General features: G+C 47.5%; 1 non-coding gene across 1 annotated transcript; it reads left to right on the top strand.

Moving 5' to 3' along the window:
- The first annotated feature begins 11584 nt into the window (after positions 1–11584).
- Positions 11585–11708, top strand: LOC114806800. The gene has a single exon (XR_003754862.1). It is a non-coding gene; the product is annotated as a U6atac minor spliceosomal RNA (small nuclear RNA).
- The last annotated feature ends 1613 nt before the right edge of the window (positions 11709–13321 follow it).

A 13321-nucleotide genomic window follows, 5' to 3' on the forward strand; every position in this document is an offset into this window, starting at 1 on the left:
CTCATCTGCAAAATGGGGATGAAGACTGTGAGCCTCATGTGAGACAGCCTGATTACCCTGTATCTACCCCAGCTCTTAGAACAGTGCTCTGCACATAGTAAGCACTTAACAAATACCAACAATAATAATAACAAATAAGTGGCGGAGCCGGAATTAGAACCCACGTCCTCTGAGTCCCAAGCCACTAAGCCACGCTGCTTCTCAAATATTATATTAATTCGTTCATTCATTCATTCAATTGTATTTATTGAGCGCTTACTATGTGCAGAGCACTGTACTAAGCGCTTGGGAAAGACAATTCGGCAACAGAGACAATGCCTACCCAAGAACGGGCTCACAGTCTAAAAGGGGGAGACAGACAACAAAACAAAACAAGTAGTCAGGCATCAATACCATCAAGATAAATAGAATCATAGATATATATACATCATTAATAAAATGAATAGAGCAATAAATATGTACAAATATATACAAGTGCTGGGGGAAGGGAGGGGAATGGGGAGGGAGTAGGGGCAATGGGGAGGGGAGGAGGAATAGAGGGAAAGGGAGGGCTCATTTTAGTAGGGCTTTGAAGAGGGGAAGAGAGTTAGTTGGTGGATGTGAGGAGGGAGGGCGTTCCAGGTCAGTGGTAGGACGCGCAGGCCAGGTGTCGACGGCGGGACAGGAGAGAACGAGGCCCAGCGAGGAGGTTGGGGCAGAGGAGCGGAGTGTGCGGCCTGGGCTGTAGGAGGAGAGAAGGGAGGTGAGGTTGGGGGAGGCAAGGTGATGGAGACCTTTGAAGTCAAGAGTGAGGAGTTTTTGCTTCATGCGAAGGTTGATAGGCAACCACTGGAGATTTTTGAAGAGGGGAGTGACATGCCCAGAGTGTTTCAGCAGAAAGATAATCTGGGCAGCAGAGTGAAGTACAGACTGAAGCAGGGAGAGAGAGAGGAGGATGGGAGATCAGAAAGGAGGCTGATGCAGTAATCCAGTCTGGATATTATGAGAGATTGTACCAGCAAGATAGCAGTTTGGGTAGAGAGGAAAGGGCGGATCTTGGCGATGCTGTGAAGGTGAGACCGGCAGGTTTTGGTGACGGATTGGATGTGTGGGGTGAATGAGAGAGCAGAGTCAACGATGACACCAAGGTTGCAGGCCTGCGAGACGGGAAGGATGGTAGTGCTGTCCACAGTGATGGGGAAGTGAGGGAGAGGACAGGGTTTGGGAGGGAAGATAAAGAGCTCAGGCTTGGACATGTGCTCAGTCTTGGACATGTATGAGATTATACATGAGGTTATTGAGTATAATAATTTAATAATAATAGTGTAATAATAAATTGTATGATATTGGGGAAATTGTAAAATAAGTGACAATTGAAATGTCACTTCTACTGATTAGAGGAGTAAATCAGCAAGAGAAGTAGAGGTAAGGTTTGGAGATAGGATAAAAGTTTTTTCTGGAATAGCTCCTAAAACCCATAAGGAAAGATAATATACTGGATTTAATTCTGCAATATTGGAGTGGTATTTATTGAACACCTACTGAGTATTAAGCCCTTGGAAAAGAACAATAAACACACAAGACACATTCTCTGTCTATGAGGAACTTGCACTCTTATGGGGGAGATAGACAAAAATATTCACAAGCATTGGAATTAGAATAAATACTTTTTAAATGGTGTTTGTTAAATGCTTACTATGTGCCAGGCACTGTACTAAGTGCTGGGGTAGATACACGTTAATCAAGTTGAACACAGTCCCTGCCCCACGTACGGTTCACAGTCTTTATCCCCATTTTACAGATGAGGTAACTGAGGCACAGAGAAGTTAAGTGACTTGCCCAAGGTCACAGAGCAGACAAATGACTGATTCAGTGCCTTGATTACTGTATCAGCCTTCTTGTTCACTTCCTGCCTCCTGTCTCTCCCCACTCCAGTCTATACTTCACTCTGCTGCCTGGATAATTTTTCTACAAAGAACGTTTAGTCCACGTTTCCCCACTCCTCAAGAACCTCCAGTGGTTGCCCATCCACTTCCACATCAAACAGAAACTCCTCACCATTGGCTTATATAGCACTCAATCACCTTGAGGTTAAGAGGGATCCCCTCCTACCTCACCTCACTACTCTACTACTACAACCCAGCCCAGGCACTTCGCTCCTCTAATGCTAACCTTCTCACTGTGCCTCCATCTAGTCTATCTCGCTGCCAACCCCTCGCCCACATCTTCATTCATTCAATAGTATTTATTGAGCGCTTACTATGTGCAGAGCACTGTACTAAGCGCTTGGAATTAACAAGTCGGCAACAGATAGAGACAGTCCCTGCCGTTTGACGGGCTTACAGTCTAATCGGGGGAGATGGACAGACAAGAACAATGGCAATAAATAGAGTCAAGGGGAAGAACATCTCGTAAAAACAATGGGAACTAAATAGAATCAAGGCGATGTACATTTCATTAACAAAATAAATAGGGTAATGGAAATTTATACAGTTGAGCGGACGAGTACAGTGCTGAGGGGATGGGAAGGGAGAGGGGGAGGAGCAGAGGGAAAGGGGGAAAAGAGGGTTTAGCTGCGGAGAGGTGAAGTGGGGGGGTAGAGGGAGTAGAGGGAGAAGAGGAGCTCAGTCTGGGAAGGCCTCTTGGAGGAGGTGAGTTTTAAGTAGGGTTTTGAAGAGGGGAAGAGAATCAGTTTGGCGGAGGTGAGGAGGGAGGGCGTTCCAGGACCGCGGGAGGACGTGGCCCAGGGGTCGACGGCGGGACAGGCGAGACCGAGGGACGGTGAGGAGGTGGGCGGCGGAGGAGCGGAGCGTGCGGGGTAGGCGGTAGAAAGAGAGAAGGGAGGAGAGGTAGGAAGGGGCAAGGTGATGTAGGGCCTTGAAGCCTAGAGTGAGAAGTTTTTGTTTGGAGCGGAGGTTGATAGGCAGCCACTGGAGTTGTTTAAGAAGGGGAGTGACATGCCCAGATCGTTTCTGCAGGAAGATGAGCCGGGCAGCAGAGTGAAGAATAGACTGGAGCGGGACAAGAGAGGAGGAAGGGAGGTCAGAGATAAGGCTGACACAGTAGTCTAGCCGGGATATAACGAGAGCCCGTAGCAGTAAGGTAGCCATTTGGGTGGAGAGGAAAGGGTGGATCTTGGCGATATCGTATTGCCTCTGGCCTGGAGAGCCCTCGCTCCTCAAATTCGAGAGATGATTACTCTTCCCAACTTCAAAGCCTTACTGAAGGCACATCTTCTCCAAGAGGCCTTCCCTGACTAAGCCCTCTTTTCCTTCTCTTCCACTCCCTTCTGCATCACCCTGACTTGCTTCCTTTATTCATTCATTCATTCCTTCCTTCATTCAATAGTATTTATTGAGCACTTACTATGTGCAGAGCACTGTACTAACCGCTTGGAATGTACAATTCGGCAATGGATAGAGACAATCCCTGCCCAATGACAGGCTCACAGACTAAACCGGGGAGACAGACAGCAAAGCAAAACAGAACAAAACAAAAGAAGACAACATCATCAAGATAAATAGGATCAAGGAGATATACACCTCATTAACAAAATAAATAGGGTAGTAAATAATATATACAAATGAGCACAGTGCTGAGGGGAAGGGAATGGGGAAGACCGGGGGGGAGAAGAGGGGGAGCAGAGGGAAAGGGGGGGCTCAGTCTGGGAAGGCCTCCTGGAGGAGGTCTCTCAGTAGGGCTTTGAGGAGGGGAAGAGAGTTAGTTTGGCGGATGGGAGGAGAGAGGGCATTCCAGGACAGTGGTAGGACATGGGCCAGGGGTCGATGGTGGGATAGGCTGAATGGGGGACAGTGAGGAGGTAGGTGAGCGGTAGAGGAGCGGAATGTACGGGGTGGGCAGTAGAAAGAGAGAAGGGAGATGAGGTAGGAGGGGGCAAGGTGATGGAGAGCTTTGAAGCCAAGGGTCCAACCCCCTTCTGCCCCAAATCACTTTATGTACATATCCATAATTCATTTATTTATATTAATATCTATCTCCCCCACTAGACTGTAAGCTGGTTGTGGGCAGGGAATGTGTCTGTTATATTGCTATATGGTACCCTCCCAAGTGCTTAGTACAGTTCTCTGCAACCAGTAAGCACTCAATAAATACGACTTACGGATTGATTGATTGATTGAAGTGGCAGAGGCAGTATAAGAACCCAGGTCCTTCTGACTCACAGGGGCATGCTCTATCCACCAGGCAAATATACATATATACAGAAGTGCTAATGATGAGTGTAACTATGTGGGTGCTAAAAGTGGCTTTTATGATTCAGGGTCATGATAAATTAGCAGGAGAAGGCTTGTCAAAAGAGTTGGGATTTTAGAAGGGCTTAGAAAACTTTTTTAGTATAGTGCTTTTATTTCAAAGTGCTCTTGCAGTACTTATCTCTTTTTTTTTCTTCACAATAACCCTGTTAGGAAGGTAGGTCAGGTATTATTACCCCATTTTACAGATAAGGAAACTGAGGTCCAGAGAGGTTAAGTGATTTGCTCAAGGTCACATAGCCAGCCGGTGGCAAAGCCCAGACTCAATCCCAGGTCCTTGGGCTTCCAGACTGGCACTCTTCCAACTACACCATGCTGCCTCTCCTAGAAGATATAATCCATACTTACTTTGCTGCCCAGATCATTTTTCTAAAAAAATTGTTCTGAGCATGTCTCTCCACCCCTTAAAATCCTCTGATCTAAAATGGGGGCAGGAGGGGCACATGGAGAAAAAAATAGCAGGCTTAAAACTAAACAAAATAAAAAATGAAAAACAACAGTAGTGAAAGATAGTAAACTGCAGGACTTGAACATTCTAGTCCAGGTTGATGTCCAAACTGTCACAGTCTTTTTTTTTTAATGGTACGTATTAAGCGCTTACTATGTGCTGGGCACTGTTCTAAGCACTGGGGAAGACACAAGACAGTCAGGTCAGACACAGTCCCTTTTGTACTTGAGTAAAAGAGAGAGCAGGTATTTAATCCCCCTTTTACGGATGAGGGAACTAAGGCACAGAGAAATGGAATGACTTGTCCAAGGTCACACAGTGTACAGTGCCCGCTCCAGATTGACTTCTCCCTATGGCTAGCAGGAACTCATATTTTAGTAATAGTAGTAGTAGTAATAATAGTGGTAGTAAAGATCATTCATTCATTCCATCGTATTTATTGAGCACTTACCGCGTGCAGAGTACAGAGTACAGTATAACAAAAAAACAGACACATTTCCTGCCCACAACGAGCTTACAGTCTAGTCTAGTTCAGGGAAGCAGCGTGGCTCAATGGAAAGAGCCCGGGCTTGGGAGTCAGAGGTCATGGGTTCGACTCCCGGCTCTGCCGCTTGTCAGCTGTGTGACTGTGGGCAAGTCACTTAACTTCTCTGTGCCTCAGTTACCTCATCTGTCAAATGGGGATTAGGACTGTGAGCCTCATGTAGGACAATCTGATTACCCTATATCTACCCCAGCGCTTAGAACAGTGCTCTGCACATAGTAAGCGCTTAACAAATACCAACATCATTATTATTATTATTATTATTGAGTGTCTACTGAATGCAGCACATTATACCAAACACTTGGGAAAGTAGTAATAATAATAATGATAATCATGGGATTTAAGAGCTTACTAAGTGACAAGCACTGAGGTAGATATAAGATAATCAAATCAGATGCAGTCCTTGTCCCACATGGGGGCTCACAGGCTATGAAAAAGCGAAAACAGATATTGAATCCCCATTCTACACATTGAGGAGAGTGAGACACAAAGAAGTGAAGTGATTTGCCTAAGGTCACACAGCAGGCCAGCTGCAGAACTAGAATTAGAACCCAGGTCCGTGCACTTCCACTAGGCCCCGCTGCTTGTTTTATGTTCTCCCAAGTGCTTAGTACAGTGCTCTGTAAGGGCAAGCACTCAGTAAATACCGTTGATTGATTCTGTGTTCTCTGCCATCTGTAAACACAAAGGTCTAGCACTTCCAGCCAGTGTCCTGGGAGGCAGAGCCTAGGGGGAAGAAAATACCCAGGAGTAAAGGGACAAAAGGTGACTTTGGAATTCACGTATTCATTCATTCAATTGTATTTATTGAGCGCTTGCTGTGTGCAGAGCACTGTACTAAACTCTTGGAATGTACAATTCGGCAACAGATAGAGACAATGCCTACCCAAGAACGGGCTCACAGTCTAAAAGGGGGAGACAGACAACAAAACAAAACAAGTAGTCAGGCATCAATACCATCAAGATAAATAGAATCATAGATATATACACAGCATTAATAAAATAAGTAGAGTAATAAATAATATATACAAACATGCACAAGTGCTGAGGGGAGGAGGAGGGGGTAGAGCAGAGGGAGGGAGGAGGGGGAATGGGGAGGGGAGGAGGGGTAGAGGAAAAGGGAGGGCTCAGTCTGGGAAGGCCTGCTGGAGAAGGTGAGCTCTCAGTAGGGCTTTGGAGAGGGGAAGAGAGTTAGTTTGATGGATGTGAGGAGGGAGGGCATTCTCAATCTCCTTTATGGGCTCCTCCTCCGCCTCCCACCCTCTAACTGTGGGGGAAACCTCAAAGTTCAGTTCTGGGTCCCCTTCTATTCTCCATTTATACCCACTCCCGTGGAGAACTCATTTGTTCTCATGGCTTCAACTACCACCTCTACGCAGATGATACCCAAATCTACATCTGCAGCCCTGATCTCTCTCCCTCTCTCCAGTCTCGCATCCCTTCCTGCCTTCAAGACATTTCTACTTGGATGTCCTCCCATCACCTCAAACCTAGACATGTCCAGAACAGAGCTCCTTATCTTCCCATCCAAACCATGTCCTCCCCCTGACTTTCCCATCACTGTAGACAGCACCTCTATCCTTCCTGTCTCACAAGCCCTTAACCTTGGCGTTATCCTTAATAATAATAATAATAATGTTGGTATTTGTTAAGCGCTTACTATGTGCCGAGCACTGTTCTAAACGCTGGGGTAGACATAGGGGAATCAGGTTGTCCCACGTGGGGCTCACAGTCTTAATCCCCATTTTACAGATGAGGGAACTGAGGCACAGAGAAGTTAAGTGACTTGCCCACAGTCACACAGCCGACAAGTGGCAGAGCTGGGATTCGAACTCATGAGCCCTGACTCCAAAGCCCGTGCTCTTTCCACTGCGCCACGCTGCTTCTCATCCTTGACTCCTACATTTCCTCCCCTGTTCTCTCTCCCTCCCTCCAGGCTTGTATCTCCTCCTGCCTTCAGGACATCTCCACCTGGATGTCTGCCCGCCACCTAAAACTCAACGTGTCCAAGACTGAGCTCCTTACCTTCCCTCCCAAACCCCGTCCTCTCCCTGACTTTCCCGTCACTGTGGACGGCACTGCCATCCTTCCTGTCTCACAGGCCCACAGCCTCGGTGTCATCCTTCACTCTGCTCTCTCATTCACCCCACACATCCAATCCATCACCAAAACCTGCCAGTCTCACCTTCGCAACATCGCCAAGATCCTCCCTTTCCTCTCCATCCAAACTGCTACCTTGCTAGTACAAGTTCTCATAATATCCTGACTGGATTATTGCATCAGCCTCCTCTCTGATCTCCCATCCTCCTGTCTCTCCCTGCTCCAGTTTATACTTCATTCTGCTGCCCAGATTATCTTTCTACAGAAATACTCTGGACATGTCACTCACCTTCTCAAAAACCTCCAGTGGTTATCTATCAACCTTCGCATGAAACAAAAACTCCTCACTCTTGGCTTCGAAGTTCTCTATCACCTGGCCCCCTCCTACCTCACCTAATAATAATAATGTTGGTATTTAAGTGCTTACTATGTGCCCAGCACTGTTCTAAGTGCTGGGGTAGATACAGGGTAATCAGGTTGTCCCACGTGAGGCTCACAGTCTTAATCTCTATTTTACAAAAGAGGTAACTGAGGTACCGAGAAGTTAAGTGACTTGCCCAAAGCACAGCTGACAGGTGGCAGAGCTAGGATTAGAACCCCTGACCTCTGACTCCTAAACCCGGGATCTTTCCATTGAGCCACGCTGCTTCTCTCCTTCTCCAGCCCACCCCATACACTCCGCTCCTCTGCCGCTAACCTCCTCACCGTGCCTCGTTCTCGCCTGTCCCGCCTCGACCTCTGGCCCAAGTCCTACCACTATCCTGGAATGAATGGCTAGAGAGATAAGAAGAGAACCAGGAGAGGACAGAGTCAGTGAAGCCAAGGTTGGATAACATTTCCAGAAGAAGGGGGTGGTCTACAGTGTCAAAGGCTGATGAGAAGACAAGGAGGATTAGGGTGGAGTAGAGGCCGTTGGATCTGGCAAGAGAGAAATCTGAGAATCCGGCAAGAAGGATCTGGCAAGAAGGAAATTTGAAAGGGCAGTTTCTGTGGAGTGAAGGGAATGGAAACCAGATTGGACAGGGTCAAGGAGAGAATTGGAGGAGAGGAATTTGAGACAGTGGGGGTAGACATCTAGCTCAAGGAATTTGAGAGGAACGATAGGAGGGAGATGATGCCATAACTGGAGGGAACGGCGGGGGTAAAGGGAGGGTTTTTTAAGATAGGGGAGAGGTAGGTATGTTTGACAAAAGTGGGGAAGAAGACATAGGAGAACGAATGGTTGATGATGGATGTTAGGGAGGGAAGAGGAAGGGGGTGAGAGTTTTGATAAGATGAGGAGGAATGGGGTCCGAAGCACATGTGGAGGGGGTGGCTTTTGAGAGGAGGCAGGAGATCTCCTCTAGAGATACTGCTGGGAAGGATAGGAGAGTTGAAGAGGGGGCTGGAAGGGGGAGGGACTGAGGAGGGGCAGAGGCGATTTTAGGGAGCTCACACCTGATGGTGTCAGTTTTCTTAATAAATTAGGTGGCTAGGTCAGTGGGGACAAAGGAGGGGGGAAGCGGTGGGGACAGGGGGCCTGAGAAGGGAGTTGAATGTCTGGGACAACTGATGAGGGCAATGGGCATGGATGTCAATATGGGTAGAGAAGTAGTTTTGCCCTGCAGAGGAGGCAGATTTAAAGCATGCAAGGATAAACTTGAAGTGGACAAAGTCAGCCTGATATTTAGATTTCCTCCAGCAGCACTCTGCTGCTCCAGCACAAGAGCGAAGGAGGCAGACTGCAGGTGATCCAGGGCTATGGGTTAGTGGTACGTGATTGATGAAGGGATAGGGGAGCGAGTGAGTTGAGTCGAGTAGAAAGGTTGGTGCTGAGAACATCTATTTGGCCATCTAGGGCGGGTAGTTTGGGTATGGAGGCTAAATGGGACATGATAAGTTGAGAAAATTGGATGGGGTCCAGAGATCGGAGGTCTCTGTGGGGGAATAGTACAGATTTACAGGGAGGAGGTGTGTGGGAGAGGAGGCAAGTGAAGAGGTTGTGGTCAGATAGATTTCAGAGTTGGTGAGGGTAGAGATGTGCAGTGGTTAGAGATGATGAGATCCATCTGACCTGCTCAAACTCCAGAGAGACATAGTTTCTTCCTCTCGTCTCAGTTTCCTGTTGAACAGCATGGCCAGCATTTATTTTTCTATGTATATTCCCAATAACAGCATAGCACACATTGTAGCTGCTCAATAATTGTTAGTGATGATGATGACGATGATGATTATGGTGATAGGGAGAAATAGGGTGTTCCCCTCACTCTGATGTGGGATACAGAGCGTGATCCCCAGTTTCTGGAGGAAAATCAGCAAACTCAGACTGGGGTCTCTTTTGTATTTCTATTTGTAATTGAGACAAGGGGTGTGGAGATGTGTGTGTTTCTGTACGGGAGCAGCATTGCCTAGTGGAAAGAGCACAGACCAGGGAGTCAGGGGACCTGGGTTCTAATCCCATTTCCACCACTTATCCGCTCGTGACCTTGAACAAGTCACTTAACTTCTTTTCAATGCCTCAGTTTCCTCATCTGTAAAATGGGGATCCAGTAGCTGTTCTCCCTCCTACTTAGACTGTGAGCTCTGTGTGGGGCAGGAACTGTGTCTGACCTGATTATCTTGCATTTTTCCCAGCGGTTAGTACAGTGCTTGACAGGTAGTTAGTGCTAAACAAATACCACAATTATTATTGTTTTCTTTTGCAATGGTGGGAGCCCTTGATTGGGTGACTCCTCCCCACCTCTTTCCCCAAGATGCCTTGTGTGGAGGCACAGTGGAAAGATGAAGGAGTCAAGTATATGACAAGAATGGGGCTTACTGACTCCTGCCTGACTCCTGCTGCTGATTCCTGGTGTGACCCTGGGGCTGGGCATTCACCTGTCTGTTGTGGGCACCCCCAACCAACACGGGGTGGGGGGGTGGGAGTAATTTTACCCTAAGAACTTAATTCTCTGCACGATATCAACTTGCAATCTTCCTTTTTTTTTTGGAAATCGTATTAAGCACTTACTATGAGAAGCAGCACAGTCTAGTCGATAGAGCATGGACCTTGGTGTCAGAAGGTCATGGGTTCTAATCCCAGCTCCGCCACTTGTCTGCTGTGCAACCTGCATTTTGCAGATAAGGTAAATGAGGCATAGAGCAGTGAAGTGACTTGCTCAAGGTCACATAGTAGACAAGTGGCAGAACCAGGATTAGAACCCAGGTCCTTCTGACACCAAGGTCCATGCTCTATCGACTAGACTATGCTGCTTCTTCCTGTGGGATCAGTGACATGGGCCCCACAGATTTCCAGAGGGTCTCCACGCTGAGGTAGACCAGAGGGGCTACTGAGGTACTCGGAGGGTGGGCTTGGAAGGTCTGGCCCCTATCTATTTTCCTCCTTCGGAAATCATGGTTCCTCACAGTGGCAATTCCCGGTCCAATATTTCAGTAGTAAAGGTGGACCCAGAGAGACCTCCACAGAGCCAACCCTCCCTTCAGGCAAGCCCAGCACCTCCCTCTTGGCCCCGAAGCCACCAGCAGGGTGACTTCAAGGCCCCTGGCAGAGCCTGGCTCCGTGTAGTCATTTAAAATATCTTCATATCAGAAAAAAATTATTCTGGGTGGTTGGCAGAGGGCCTCTGGGCACATTAATGAGAAAACATGCACCCGCATGATATGACTTGAATTTCCAATTCTCATTTTCATTCTCATTGGTAGCTCACTGCCAAACCTGGGATAATAACACATGCAGCTCACATAATGAGTCATCAACTAGTGCTGGTGAATGCACAGACATGCACACAGCTGGGATTCTATGTTTTCCAAATTAGTCACATCTGCCAAATTTAGTTGCAAAGCCTGCGTGCAGGTGACGTGCGTGTCCAGAACAGTCCTCCTTCCCAGTGTTGTTTGTCGGAAAATATGGAAGATTTGCATTATACACGTGATTCATATCTGGAGTAAAAAGTGTGGCTTGGCTGTGCATTACTAGCAAACCCAGAGAAATGGCCGCTGGGTCCCGGAGATGGGAGGGTGAGGCTGAAATTCTAAGGCCCTTGATTTCTGGGGAGTGGCTCATGCCTGGAACCCCTAGGGCAGATTGTCAGAGCCCAACCCTGGGAGGGGCAGAAAGATGGCCCCAGAGCCCCACCTGGCCCGTTCTCTGAGCAGAAATTTTGGGCTCTCAGCCCCAGAGCAACAGGAACTCAATATGACTCAATGGGCCCAGCAGTCACCTGGGGCTTTGAGTCCCTGAGACCCCGGTGGAGCTCAGCTTTTCACTTGTATGAAAGGAGAGAAGGTTAGCACTCCCCTTGAGAAGGAAGAGGTCCTAGTGGTCTTTACAACCCATACATGGTTAAGGAATTGCCACCTACTTTGTGGCATCTAACCAAGTTTTTAGAGAAGCACCATGGCTTAGTGAAAAGAGCATGAGTTTAGGAGTCAGAGGACATGGGTTCTAATCCTGGCTCCGCCACTTATAATAATAAGAATGTTGGTATTTGTTAAGCGCTTACTATGTGCAGAGCACTGTTCTAAGCGCTGGGGTAGATACAGGGTAATCAGTTTGTCCCACTTTAGGCTCACAGTCTTAATCCCCATTTTACAGATGAGGTAACTGAGGCACAGAGAAGTGACGTGACTTGCCCACAGTCACACAGCTGCCAAGTGGCAGAGCCAGGATTCGAATCCATGACCTCTGACTCCCAAGCCCGGGCTCTTTCCACTGAGCCACGCTGCATGACTTTGGGCAAGTCACTTAACTTCTCTGTGCCTCAGTCACCTTATCTGTAAAATAGGAATTAAGTCTGTGAGCCCACATGGGACAACCTGATTACCTTGCATCTACCCCAGAGCTTAGAACAGTGCTTGGTTCATAGTAAGCGCTTAATTAATACCGTCATAGTGAAGAGGCATGGCCTTGTGGCAAGAGCACGGGTTTGGGAATCAGAGGATGTAAGTTCTAATCCTGGCTCCACCACTTGTCTGTTGTGTGACCTTGGGCAAGTCACTTAACTTCTCTGTGCCTCAGTTACCTCATCTGGAAAATGGGGCTTAAGACTGTGAGCCCCACGTGGGACAACCTGATTACCTTGTATCTACCTCAGCGCTTAGAACAGTGCTTGGCACATAGTAAGCACTAAACAAATATTATAATTATTATGGGAGAAGCACAATGGCAAAGGGATAGAGCAAGAGCCTGGGAGTCAGAAGGTGATGGGTTCTAATCTCGGCTCCACTTGTCTGCTGTGTGACCTTGGGCAAATCATTTAACTTCTCTGTGCCTCAGTTACCTCAACTGTAAAACGGGGATTGATTGTCCCCATATGAGACAGGGACTGTGTCCAACTAGATTTGCCTGTATCTACCTCAGGGCTTAATACAGTGCTTGGCACATAGCATTTAATAATTATTATAGAAGCAGCATGGTGTATGGGATAGAGCACTGGCCTGGGAATCAAAAGGTCATGGGTTCTAGTCCTGGCTCCACCACTTGTCTGCTGTGTGACCTTGGGCAAGCCACTTCACTTCTCTGTGCCTCAGTTGCTTCATCTGTAAAATGGGGATTAAGACTGTGAGCCCCATGCGGAACAGGAACTGTGTCCAACCCGATTTCCTTGTATCCACCCCAGCGCGTAGTATAGTGCCTGGCACATAGTAAGCAATTAACAAATACTGCGATTATTATTATTATTATTATTATTATTATTAATAAAAAATTTTCCTCCTTCAAAGATCAAGGCTCCTCCTAGAGGCAATTCCTGGTCCAAATTTTTGGTAATGCAGGACCGCAAGAAATCTCCACTGAGCCAGACCCACCTCACTGTGGATGAGGGTGATCATTTGTCTGATTTTCCAATGGACAGTCTACTTTCCATTGGATTGTCCCATGGCCAGTTCCACTTTGGCCCTTAGATGCTTTTATCCTTTAATACCCAGTATACCTTCAGCGCACAGCATCCCTCCACTGCAGCCTTTGCCACAGAGTTCCCTGGCCCCTGGAGCTCAGGACGC

This window comes from Ornithorhynchus anatinus, chromosome X1 (assembly GCF_004115215.2).
Source record: "Ornithorhynchus anatinus isolate Pmale09 chromosome X1, mOrnAna1.pri.v4, whole genome shotgun sequence".
Lineage (NCBI taxonomy): Eukaryota > Metazoa > Chordata > Mammalia > Monotremata > Ornithorhynchidae > Ornithorhynchus > Ornithorhynchus anatinus.